We start from the raw sequence: 13,440 nt of genomic DNA, 5'->3' as shown, positions 1-13,440 counted from the left end.
CTGCCCTTGAAATCCGAGCCCCGCGTTACAAATGCGACCCGAAGAGGAAGACACATCACCCAGTCAAGATATACGAATTTGAATCTTTCGAGTAGCCTAACAACATTAGGCTTACCATACGTCCTCTTATAAGAGGATTTGTCCTCTTTTTTGACTTTTTTGAAAGCGTCCTCAGAGGACGCCCTTTTGTCCTCTTTTTTGAGATTTAGAGCAGTTTTAGGGCAAATTGCGAGTGACATACCGCATATTAGTACAGAAGTGAAGCTCCGACGGGTGAAAAACGGTGATTTTAGCTGTGAGCGAAAAGATGACCTTTTTTTTTTTTAGTCATCCACCTAGCTATGTGGAGTAAAAAACGTTATTTTGAGCTCTGAGCGGAAAAGATGACCTTTTTTTTTTTAGTCAACCGATCACAAAGTGGGAATAATCAACCGGTTTTTGAGAATTTCACTCCGGTTTTGCCAGTTGCAAATTTCTGCAAAAGTGTCCACTTTTTTGATTTCCAAAATATGGTAAGCCTAAACAACATGCTTCAACAAAGTAATAATAATAATCGTTGTGGTATATTTTTCATCTGAACAAGTCACCCAAAATGTACAATGCGATGTCATGAACAGATAGGAGAATGTCGAACGATGCGCATCAGTATAGCGATCCTTTTAATCTAACATCCACCTCGGCCTAGAGTGCCCGATGTCACAGTTCTTTTCGATGTTGATCTTTTTATTTTTGAAGCCGCGGCCCTTTCTACTAGTTCTTTCCATTTCTTGTGAGTGCTTTCTTTCGTCGGGTCTTTTTCTGGGCTTTTTGTCGCCGTAAGAACGGCAACGGCGGGGGAAGAGGAGCCCAGATTAACCTCCGACGCGAATCGAACCAGATCCGCCATATTTGCAGGCGCTTATCGTCACCACTACGCTATGTCCCCCGCAAAGTAATGTAGATCCACCCGAAATTTCTATGTCTGTCTGGCATGGGTGTTGCGTAATACATATGTCATTGGTCATAGTCATACCATAGCAAATTACAGGCTCGCTAAGTTTGTCATACTTTTGCACACTTCTTTCGAATTAGGGCCAAGTTTGAGCTCTAGGAGACTTATCTCATGTCCCTGGTTTTCGCGGTTGCCCAGTGCGACTGTTAGTAGTTATAATGCGCGAAATGTACAATGCATGCGAGTGCTGGAAGACATGTCCGACGTGCCCGCACAAGTCGTATTAGGCAAGGGCGCAAGGCATGCGCTTGCCCAACGCATACGAAGGATGACAGCTAAACCGCGAAATTCAGGGAAATGAGTCAAGTCTACTGGAGCCGACACTATGAGTATAGTGAAAATGTCGGAAAGACGAAAAAAGACAATACGCTGGACGCCAACAAATGGTTGCGATCTCAGACACCTTGTCTTCTCCTCACCCGGTGACCTGTGGTGTGCCCCAGGGCTCAGTACTTGGACCGGTCCTTTTCACCTTATATGTCAACGACATTTTCGAAACCTCCTCATTGAACACCACACTGTTCGCTGATGATACTCACCTCCTCTCTTCCGCATCTTCGACGGCAGAGCTGGATGCCCTGACTGGTGACCAAATGTCCAAAGTCCATGAGTGGACGGCCCAGAACAACCTTTGCATAAACGCCTCGAAATCGCAATTGCTGACAGTAAATTCAAAAAATAACCTAACCGTTAATATCGCTGGTCAGCCCGTTTCCAACACAGATAATGCCAAATATCTCGGAGTTTTGCTGGACTCGAACATGTCCTGGAAGAGTCATATTCAGTCCCTAGAAACTAAATTATCACCGAAGTGCGGCCTGTTCTACAGCCTTAAGCGCTTCATGCCAGCATGGGTTCTTCTGATACTCTTTAAATCCTTAATCCAATCGAAGTTACATTATGGCATCCTCTGTTGGGGGGCTGCCAGTAAAACTGCACTCAAGCCACTGCAGAAACTACAGCACAAAGTACTCCGAATCATAGCTAGGGCCCCAAAGGGACCTGGCTGCCCATCCAATAAGTCGCTGCTGAAGAGATTCGGCGTCCTAAACATAGAAGATATGCGGAAACTAGAAATCGCAAGGTTCATGTATCAGTTTCACTGCGGTCGTTGCCCCGAATATTTCAATGACTTCTTTACCTCTGAATCAAAAGCGCACAAGTACAACACACGCGCGTCCACGTCGTCCAAATATCATATGATCGACCGAAAAGATCATCGCTCCATCAAATATGCCGGACCTGATGTGTGGAACAGTATCCCGGCGGCCATCCGACAGTCGACGAGCATGTCCACATTCAAGTCGAAATACAAGCAATTACTACTAAATAAATACAGTCCATCCTCAAGATTATCGGACCACGACTGACCTATCGATCTCGCTTCCCATGACATGCCGCCCTATTTCTTGTCGCATTCTTTTTCTATACTATCTTCTTTACCTTCATTCAGTGTGCATGCCTCCTCTTTACATCGCCTAGGCCAAGGTGGGTGTCAGATTCCATAGACTACTCCTTGTCGCTTCGACATCTTCCTGTCTTTTCATTGTATCGCATTTTTGTGGTGTATTGAACTGATAAAATTGCTAATAAACCAATGATGATGATGATAGTGTTCTGAGTGGGCAACTCTAAACGGCGGAACGAGCGGACTGCGGAATTAGCGGAACTTGCGATACTAAACGGCGGACCAAGCGGAACTGCGGACCGAGCGTACCACAACAAAATAGTTCAGTACTAAACGGGAGACCGCGGAACATGTACCGTAATACTAAACGGCGGACGGAGCGGAACCGCGGACCGGCGGACTATCACAAAATTTGCAATGTAAATGGCGAACCGCGGATCTGCCGCATCTCGTAATTTTCTCGAGTGATCTTTTCCTGGACTTTGTTGAAGCTTATATTTTGTTGAAAATTTTGTCATGTAATGTAATTCTTCAACGTCTAGTTATGAGCTACGACATAATTTTACTTTATTCCATGTCGTTTTGTACTTTATATGGTTTGTATTTCTAAAATGTAGTTAACTTTTGTTGGTCATAACGTAATCTGTTGACACCGGACCACAGTGTCAGTTCTATAATAGAACTTGTGTAGCGGTCGCTGCAACGACTTGTTGCAAGACACGCTGGTATAGTGCTTGATTGGAGTCGACGCTACAGCTTACAGTTCCCGTTGTACGCACTAGTTGACTGACTAACGACCGCTCTGAGTACTCTTGCAATCCTGATCACACACGCAGATCCAAGGAGCTTTCTTTACTAGCACAGAACAGCCAAATAGTAGTAATTAGTGGTCAGAAACTTGTAGATTTACCAGGTTCAAATCATACTGCGGTTCGATAAGAAATAGAAAGAATAAATGAAGCGAAATGGAGCCAATTGTCTATCTTATGACTGACGCGCGGGCGCGCCGACTCGAATATGCGGGCTCTGAGAACACGTGCCTTGCAGATTGCCTGTGCCCGTGTGTGCCGTCACGGTTCTGGTTTCGCGCGAGACCTATTTATGCTTTCGCGCATGACGGAATTGGGACAGTCATTTACAACTTGTATTGCCTATTTCATCATTTCAAAAGACTACAACACTGCGATACAATGAAAAGATAGGAAGTTGTCGAATGGCAGGGTGATTAATACATTTTTACATCCCATTACAGCTGAAGGAAACATTGATATTGTTGCAACTATCAGCGGAAGAAGAACCAGGGAGGGTTATCAGGAAGGGAAGCTCACAGTTTTGTATTAGGTCGTGGTCCGGTAATCCTGAAGACTGGCTAGTATTGATTTAGAAGAAATTGCTTGTATTTAGACTTGAATGCGGACATACTCGACGACTGTCGGATAGCCGGCGAGATGCTGTTCCACAATTGGGGTCCGGCATACTTGATAGAGCAATGCGTTTTCTTGTATTTAGTCCTGATCATATGGTAGTTGTTCTTCGTTGATGCGCGTGTGCTGTAATTGTACGCTTTTGTCTCCGTGGACTTGGAGACGACCAAAGTAACCATAGACCATAACCACATTACGTACAGATTACGTACCATATTACGTACGTGCAATGCAGTAGCGACCAACTTTTTTACCCTTCGCTACCATTACTGTAAGAAGCACGGGCCGGCGTAACCGATGCCATTGTCAGTAGCAGATAGGCGGTTGGTGAGATTCCTGGGTTGAAACGATAAATATGACAAAATTAAAAATGTTTGGCGCGCTGCAGCATACGAACAGTTGCCGAGCCCTGAGATAGATTATGAGCTTATATTCCACACTCATCAGACTGCATGTCCTATCCCCAGCTCTGACTGCTCATATGCAAAGGTGATATAGGATTCGTGCTATATTTTCTCGCCTCTCCTTGCCTACTCGTTACTTCTAGGGCTTGCAGAAATAAGAGACTGAGGAATTTCGGATGTAAACTATCCCCCAACAAATCTAGTCTACGCTTTGGAAAACAATCATTCGTTCAGTAGACCTGAAGTTTATTATTTATATGGCATGACTGACATATAAATACAACGAAACAAATGAAGTGACCTCGCCACGAAGTATATTTTCCTCTGTGATACACAATATACATAACCACTATTCTAGATTTTCGAAAATCACTTTCTCAATATTGAGGCCATATGTTGCGAATATATCCAAAGATATCGTCGGAAGCTTTTACGCGTTAATAGTATATTCGCGACCACCTATCTTTGAGGAAACATATTTTAGGCAGTCGTTCATATCAAATCACAGGCGCGGATTTTCAAGCCACGGCCACGTCGTATTTCAAGAAATGCAGCTACAGAATTCGTTTTGAAATATTAAAAGTCTACCGATCGAATTACGACATAAAATCGTGGTGATATTTCAGGAATATACAGTTTTTCCGGTTTAGCACTCTACAGGTAATGTGTGCACAAGACTGATGGCGGTTGCATGATAATTGACTTTACCTTGAGTCCATAAGCGCGAAGTTTCAGCCTAATGCTGGTGTCCGGCATTTATCTTGATCTCCCAACGTCATACCATAAACACTCCTTGTAAGTGCACTTAATGACATTTCACATATAAAATCGCTTCATTTTCAACGTGTTCTCGTAACACGTGTAGCAAATCAAATCTAGGTCATTGCAACACTGTCTGTCTAGCACTAACTACACCACTCATTTTTTTAACATACGTAAAACAATGATGGAAATTTTGAAGGTTTCGTAAAAACGGGTGTAAAAGCAAAAAATTGCGATTTTTCAAACGACTATTCCGAGCCCGATCGGTTCGGTTAGTCTGTACAGCAAATGGGGAGATCGCTTATCGCGTCGACACCCTCGGGTGGTCCCTTGGACGTGCGAGGTCGCCGAGCATTAGTGCGCCAAAGTGTATTGTCGGTAGTGTCCATTCTCGGTAATGGTCATTCTCGGTAATAGCATTCTCGGTAATGTCCATTCTCGGTAATGGTCAATCTCGGTAATAGCATTCTCGGTAATAGCGTTCTCGGTAATAGCCATTCTCGGTAATAACCATTCTCGGTAATAGCATTCTCGGTAATGTCCATTCTCGGTAATGGTCATTCTCGCGAATATTCTCGGTAATCGACATTCTCGGTAATAGTAATCTCGGTAATAGCCATTCTCGGTAATAGTATTCTCGGTATTGTCCATTCTCGGTGATGTCCATTCTCGGTATTGTTCATTCTCGGTAATGTCCATTCTCGGTATTGTCCATTCTCGGTAATGTCCATTCTCGGTATTGTATATTCTCGGTAATGTCCATTCTCGGTATTGTCCTTGTCGGTAATAGCATTCTCGGTAATAGCATTCTCGGTATTGTCCGGATACGGTTTTGTCGCCATAAGAGCGGCAACGGCGGTGCGATAAATGAATACTATGCATCCTCAAGAGTCAAGATTATCGTACCACGACTGACCTATCGATCTCGGTTCCATGACATGCCACCCCATTTTTGTCGCTTGCATTTTTCTATCCTATCTTCTTTACTTTTCATTCAATGTGTACAGCTTCTTTGAGGTACAGAACTTCAATATACAATTGAATAGTATATTCATATTGAAATGAACCCGAATATTTTCGGCTGACACTCGTCAGGGGTAATCGTCAGCAACTAGTAGAGAATTCGAAAGAACAGCGTATATCAGGGGTGGGCAAACTTTTGAGCTCGCGGGCCGCATTCAACATCTGAATCCATTTGCGGGCCGCACTATATAAAAATAGGATTATAAGCTAAAACGCCATATTAGTATTTGGTTATATAGTGAGGACATGGAGATAATATATGTGCTTATTTAAAACAGAACACTCATTGCCTTGGTGATATCGTACAACAAGTGTTTGCCAATTGCAGAATTTATGGCCTTTGATTGTTCCGCATCAATCTTGAGCGGGTGAGTTAAGGGTGAGCTTTTCACCGAGCGTGTTCTAATGAATCTAGGGACATGCTGATTTATGCGTTCCTGCAAGCGCTTTGACGTTCTTCCCACGCTACAGTCAGAAACTTTACCAGTTACAAAGTTGAAAGTCGGAGAAGTTGAAAGTAATGGAAGCTGCAGCAACGCCAGAGAAAGCTGATTGCTCAGCCGTACAAAGTCAAACTGTGGCAACGTCAGAGACGAGTGCTGACTGCCCAGCTCCACCAAGTTCGGAAAATGTTGAAGACGTACGTGGAAGTGTCAAGAGAGAAATTGTGGACCAGATCCCCGCGAAGAGCAAGTCAGTGGGTTCTGATGTTCCAACTAGTAGTGACGGCACTTTCCATGGATTCGATCAGAGGTTGATTGAACTTGAAGAACGTCAAAGCGCTTGCAGGAACGCATAAATCAGCATGTCCCTAGATTCATTAGAACACGCTCGGTGAAAAGCTCACCCTTAACTCACCCGCTCAAGATTGATGCGGAACAATCAAAGGCCATAAATTCTGCAATTGGCAAACACTTGTTGGATAATCCCGCCTGTGCGAAAAATTATCGAGACGACAGATTTCGCATACTGGGAAAGGGTCGCTCACACTTTCATTTGTGTGCCTTGGAGTCGACTTTTATCAAAATACACCAGCCAAGGCTGTGTCAACAAAAAGAGTTCGTGTATCATCTAAAAATAGTACATTGAACGCTCTCGTATTCGACATTTCGTGCTGGTGACGTCATATTTTGTGTTACGATTGTTGATATACGCTGTTCTTTCGAATTCTCTACTAGTTGCTGACGATTACCCCTGACGAGTGTCAGCCGAAAATAGTCGGGTTCATTTCAATATGAATATACTATTCATTCAATGTGTCTGCATATGCCTTCTCTTTACATCGCCCAGGCCAAGGTGGGTGTCTGATTCCATAGACTACTCCAAGTCGCTTCGACACCTTCCTATCTTTTCATTGTATCGCATTTTTGTGGCCATCAAACTGATTAAATTGATTATAAACCAATGATTAAGAGGAGCTCAGATGAACCTCCGACGGGAATAGAACGGAATCCGCCAGATTGGTTGGCGCTAATCGTTACCACTACGCTATCTCCCCCGTCCATTCGACAACTTCCTATCTTTTCATTGTATCGAAGTGTTGTAGTCTTTTGAAATGATGAAATGGTTAACAGAAGTTCTATTAGAGAACTGAAACTGTGGTCCGGTGTCAACAGATTACAATGTCATCATGGCCATTAAAAGTTTACTACATTTTAGAAATACAAAACATATAAAGTACAAAACGACATGGAATTAAGTAAAATTGTGTCGTAACTCATAACTAGACGTTGAATAATTACATTACTTGACAAAATGAAATTACTTGACTAAATATTCAACAAAATATAAGCTTCAACAAAGTCCAGGAAAAAATCACTTGAGAAAATTACGAGATGCGCCTGATCCGCGGTCCGCCGTTTACATTGCAAATTTTGTGATAGTCCGCCGGTCCCGCTCAGTGCTATATACACGCGGTTCCGCTCCGTCCGCCGTTTAGTAACCACTGTGATGCTAATAGCACATCAGCAGAAATATGATGACCAGGTGAATCATTGTGAATGTACATGAACAACATGATTTTTTTCGGTCTATAAAATTTCGAAATAACTGGAATATGCGTTGCCAGATTTCAAAATCCTCAGAAAAACCGGTTGCCAGCTCTTAATATTTGGAGGTGGTCAACAAAAAGGATCCTGTTCCGACAAATAGACATGCAAATGCCTACATTTTAACCATAAAACCGAAAAATCACATCCACTCCTCTGCGGCCTCAAGGGCAGAACTACACCTTACTACAAGTCGAAATGACTATCCCAACATTACCCCCAAAAATATTTCAGCCAATGAAACACAATAGGGGACCCACCAGCATCCAATGAAAATGAATCATTTTCAGGAAATATATATACCAGTATTGATATTATAACGGAATTTCAAAAATCATTTTCACTACCGTGCGGCGTCAAAGGCGTAACTACATATTGCTACAAGTTGAGAGGAGTATCCCAACATTACCCCCAAAAATATTTCAGCCTTCGGAACACAATAGGGGACCCGCCAGCATCCGATGAAAATAAATCATTTTCAGGAAATAGATATACCAGTATTGATATTATAACGGAATTTCAAAAATCATTTTCTTTACTGTGCGGCGTCAAAGGCGTAACTACATATTGCTACAAGTTGAGAGGAGTATCCCAACATTACCCCCAAAAATATTTCAGCCTTCGGAACACAATAGGGGACCCACCAGCATCCAATGAAAATGGATCATTTCCAGGAAATAAATATACCAGTATTGATATTATAACGGAATTACAAACCTAATTTTCACTGCCCTGCGGCGTCAAAGGCGTAACTACATATTGCTACAAGTTGAGAAGAGTATCCCAACATTACCCCAAAAAATATTTCAGCCTTCGGAACACAATAGGGGGCCCACAAGCATCCAATGAAAATGGATCATTTCTAGGAAATAGATATACCAGTATTGATATTATAACGGAATTTCAAAAATCATTTTCTCTACTCTGCGGCGTCAAAGGCGTAACTACATATTGCTACAAGTTGAGAGGAGTATCCCAACATTACCCCAAAAAATATTTCAGCCTTCGGAACACAATAGGGGACCCACCAGAATCCAATGAAATTGGTCATTTTCCAAAAATAGACATACCAGTATTGATATTATAACGGAATTACAAACCTAATTTTCACTGCCCTGCGGCGTCAAAGGCGTAACTACATATTGCTACAAGTTGAGAAGAGTATCCCAACATTACCCCAAAAAATATTTCAGCCTTCGGAACACAATAGGGGACCCACAAGCATCCAATGAAAATGGATCATTTACAGGAAATAGATGTACCAGTATTGATATTATACCGGAATTTCAAAAATCATTTTCTCTACTCTGCGGCGTCAAAGGCGTAACTACATATTGCTACAAGTTGAGAGGAGTATCCCAACATTACCCCAAAAAATATTTCAGCCTTCGGAACACAATAGGGGACCCACCAAAATCCAATGAAATGGGTCCTTTTTCAGGAAATAGACATGCCAGTATTGATATTATAACGGAATTACAAACCTAATTTTAACTGCCCTGCGGCGTCAAAGGCGTAACTATATTATGCTACAAGTTGAGAGGAGTATCCCAACATTACCCCCAAAAATATTTCAGCCTTCGGAACACAATAGGGGACCCGCCAGCATCCAATGAAAATGGATCATTTTCAGGAAATAGATATACCAGTATTGATATTATAACGGAATTTCAAAAATCATTTTCTTTACTCTGCGGCGTCAAAGGCGTAACTACATATTGCTACAAGTTGAGAGGAGTATCCCAACATTACCCCCAAAAATATTTCAGCTTTCGGAACACAATAGGGGACCCGCCAGCATCCAATGAAAATGGATAATTTTCAGGAAATAGATATACCAGTATTGATATTATAACGGAATTTCAAAAATCATTTTCTTTACTCTGCGGCGTCAAAGGCGTAACTACATATTGCTACAAGTTGAGAGGAGTATCCCAACATTACCCCCAAAAATATTATAGCCTTCGGAACACAATAGGGGACCCACCAGCATCCAATGAAAATGGATCATTTCCAGGAAATAGATATACCAGAATTGATATTATAACGGAATTACAAACCTAATTTTCACTGCCCTGCGGCGTCAAAGGCGTAACTACATATTGCTACAAGTTGAGAAAAGTATCCCAACATTACCCCAAAAAATATTACAGCCTTCGGAACACAATAGGGGGCCCACAAGCATCCAATGAAAATGGATCATTTCCAGGAAATAGATGTACCAGTATTGATATTATACCGGAATTTCAAAAATCATTTTCTCTACTCTGCGGCGTCAAAGGCGTAACTACATATTGCTACAAGTTGAGAGGAGTATCCCAACATTACCCCAAAAAATATTTCAGCCTTCGGAACACAATAGGGGACCCACCAGAATCCAATGAAATTGGTCATTTTCCAAAAATAGACATACCAGTATTGATATTATAACGGAATTACAAACCTAATTTTCACTGCCCTGCGGCGTCAAAGGCGTAACTACATATTGCTACAAGTTGAGAAGAGTATCCCAACATTACCCCAAAAAATATTTCAGCCTTCGGAACACAATAGGGGACCCACAAGCATCCAATGAAAATGGATCATTTACAGGAAATAGATGTACCAGTATTGATATTATACCGGAATTTCAAAAATCATTTTCTCTACTCTGCGGCGTCAAAGGCGTAACTACATATTGCTACAAGTTGAGAGGAGTATCCCAACATTACCCCAAAAAATATTTCAGCCTTCGGAACACAATAGGGGACCCACCAGAATCCAATGAAATTGGTCATTTTCCAAAAATAGACATACCAGTATTGATATTATAACGGAATTACAAACCTAATTTTCACTGCCCTGCGGCGTCAAAGGCGTAACTACATATTGCTACAAGTTGAGAAGAGTATCCCAACATTACCCCAAAAAATATTTCAGCCTTCGGAACACAATAGGGGACCCACCAGAATCCAATGAAATTGGTCATTTTCAGAAAATAGACATACCAGTATTGATATTATAACGGAATTAGAAACCTAATTTTCACTGCCCTGCGGCGTCAAAGGCGTAACTACATATTGCTACAAGTTGAGAAGAGTATCCCAACATTACCCCAAAAAATATTTCAGCCTTCGGAACACAATAGGGGACCCACCAGAATCCAATGAAATTGGTCATTTTCAGAAAATAGACATACCAGTATTGATATTATAACGGAATTCCAAAAATCATTTTCACTACCCTGCGGCGTTAAAGGCGTAACTACATATTGCTACAAGTTGAGAAGAGTATCCCAACATTACCCCAAAAAAATATTTCAGCCTTCGGAACACAATAGGGGGCCCACCAGCCTCCAATGAAAATGGATCATTTCCAGGAAATAGATATACCAGTATTGATATTATAACGGAATTTCAAAAATCATTTTCACTACCCTGCGGCGTCAAAGGCGTAACTACATTATGCTACAAGTTGAGAGGAGTATCCCAACATTACCCCTAAAAGTATTTCAGCCTTCGGAACACAATTGGAGACCCACCAGAATCCGATGAAATGGGTCATTTGTCAGGAAATAGACATACCAGTATTGATATTATAACGGAATTTCAAAAATCATTTTCACTACCTTGCGGCGTCAAAGGCGTAACTACATATTGCTACAAGTTGAGAGGAGTATCCCAACATTACCCTCAAAAATATTTCAGCCTTCGGAACACAATATGGGACCCACCAGAATCCAAGGAAATGGGTCCTTTTTCAGGAAATAGATATACCAGTATTGATATTATAACGGAATTCCAAAAATCATTTTCACTACCCTGCGGCGTTAAAGGCGTAACTACATATTGCTACAAGTTGAGAAGAGTATCCCAACATTACCCCAAAAAATATTTCAGCCTTCGGAACACAATAGGGGGCCCACCAGCATCCAATTAAAATGGATCTTTTCCAGGAAATAGATATAACAGTATTGATATTATAACGGAATTACATACCTAATTTTCACTGCCCTGCAGCGTCAAAGGCGTAACTACATATTGCTACAAGTTGAGAAGAGTATCTCAACATTACCCAAAAAAATATTTCAGCCTTCGGAACACAATAGGAGGCCCACAAGCATCCAATGAAAATGGATCATTTCCAGGAAATAGATATACCAGTATTGATATTATAACGGAATTTCAAAAATCATTTTCTTAACTCTGCGACGTCAAAGGCGTAACTACATATTGCTACAAGTTGAGAGGAGTATCCCAACATTACCCAAAAAATATTTCAGCCTTCGGAACACAATAGGGGACCCACCAGCATCCAATGAAAATGGATCATTTCCAGGAAATAGATATACCAGTATTGATATTATAACGGAATTTCAAAAATCATTTTCTCTACTCTGCGGCGTCAAAGGCGTAACTACATATTGCTACAAGTTGAGAGGAGTTTCCCAACATTACCCCAAAAAATATTTCAGCCTTCGGAACACAATAGTGGACATACCAAAATCCAATGAAATGGGTCCTTTTTCAGGAAATAGACATGCCAGTATTGATATTATAACGGAATTACAAACCTAATTTTCACTGCCCTGCGGCGTCAAAGGCGCAACTACATTATGCTACAAGTTGAGAAGAGTATCCCAACATTACCCCTAAAAGTATTTCAGCTTTCGGAACACAATAGGGGACCCACCAGAATCCGATGAAATGGGTCATTTTTCAGGAGAAAGACATACCAGTATTAATATTATAACGGAATTATAAAAATCATTTTCACTACCCTGCGGCGTCAAAGGCGTAACTACATATTGCTACATGTTGAGAGGAGTATCCCAACATTACCCAAAAAAATATTTAACACAATAGGGGACCCACCAGAATCCAATGAAATGGGTCATTTTTCAGGAAATAGACATGCCAGTATTGATATTATAACGGAATTACAAACCTAATTTTCACTACTACATTTACCCCAAAAGTATTTCAGCCTTCAGAAGATAATAGGTAACCCACCTGAATCCAATGAAAATGGATCATTTTCAGGAAATAGACATGCTCGTACTGATAATATAACGGAAGTTAGAAACACCATATTCATATCCTTCCCCTGTGGCCTCACAGGCAGAACTACACTGTGCTACAGGTCGAAATGCCTATCCCAATCATAAACTTTTCCGAAAAAAACACGAATAATGTCGCGCCATGTCATGTTCTTTGATGTTCGACTAAAGTAAAATATTCACGTTCGATCGTAAATGCGAATGCGAACCAGGGTTAGAGTTCGGTCGCAAAAATATAGGTTGCAAGTAAAAATCGGCGATCAATTCTAAATATGAAAGTAGGTTCATTCGAAATCAGTATTCGTTCATAGTATAAATACAAAAATATCATATGAGTCCGTC

Source organism: Botryllus schlosseri, chromosome 16 (genome assembly GCF_051294905.1).
Source record: "Botryllus schlosseri isolate E-star chromosome 16, Bs_hap1, whole genome shotgun sequence".
Lineage (NCBI taxonomy): Eukaryota > Metazoa > Chordata > Ascidiacea > Stolidobranchia > Styelidae > Botryllus > Botryllus schlosseri.
Note: the sequence above shows the minus strand (reverse complement) of the source record.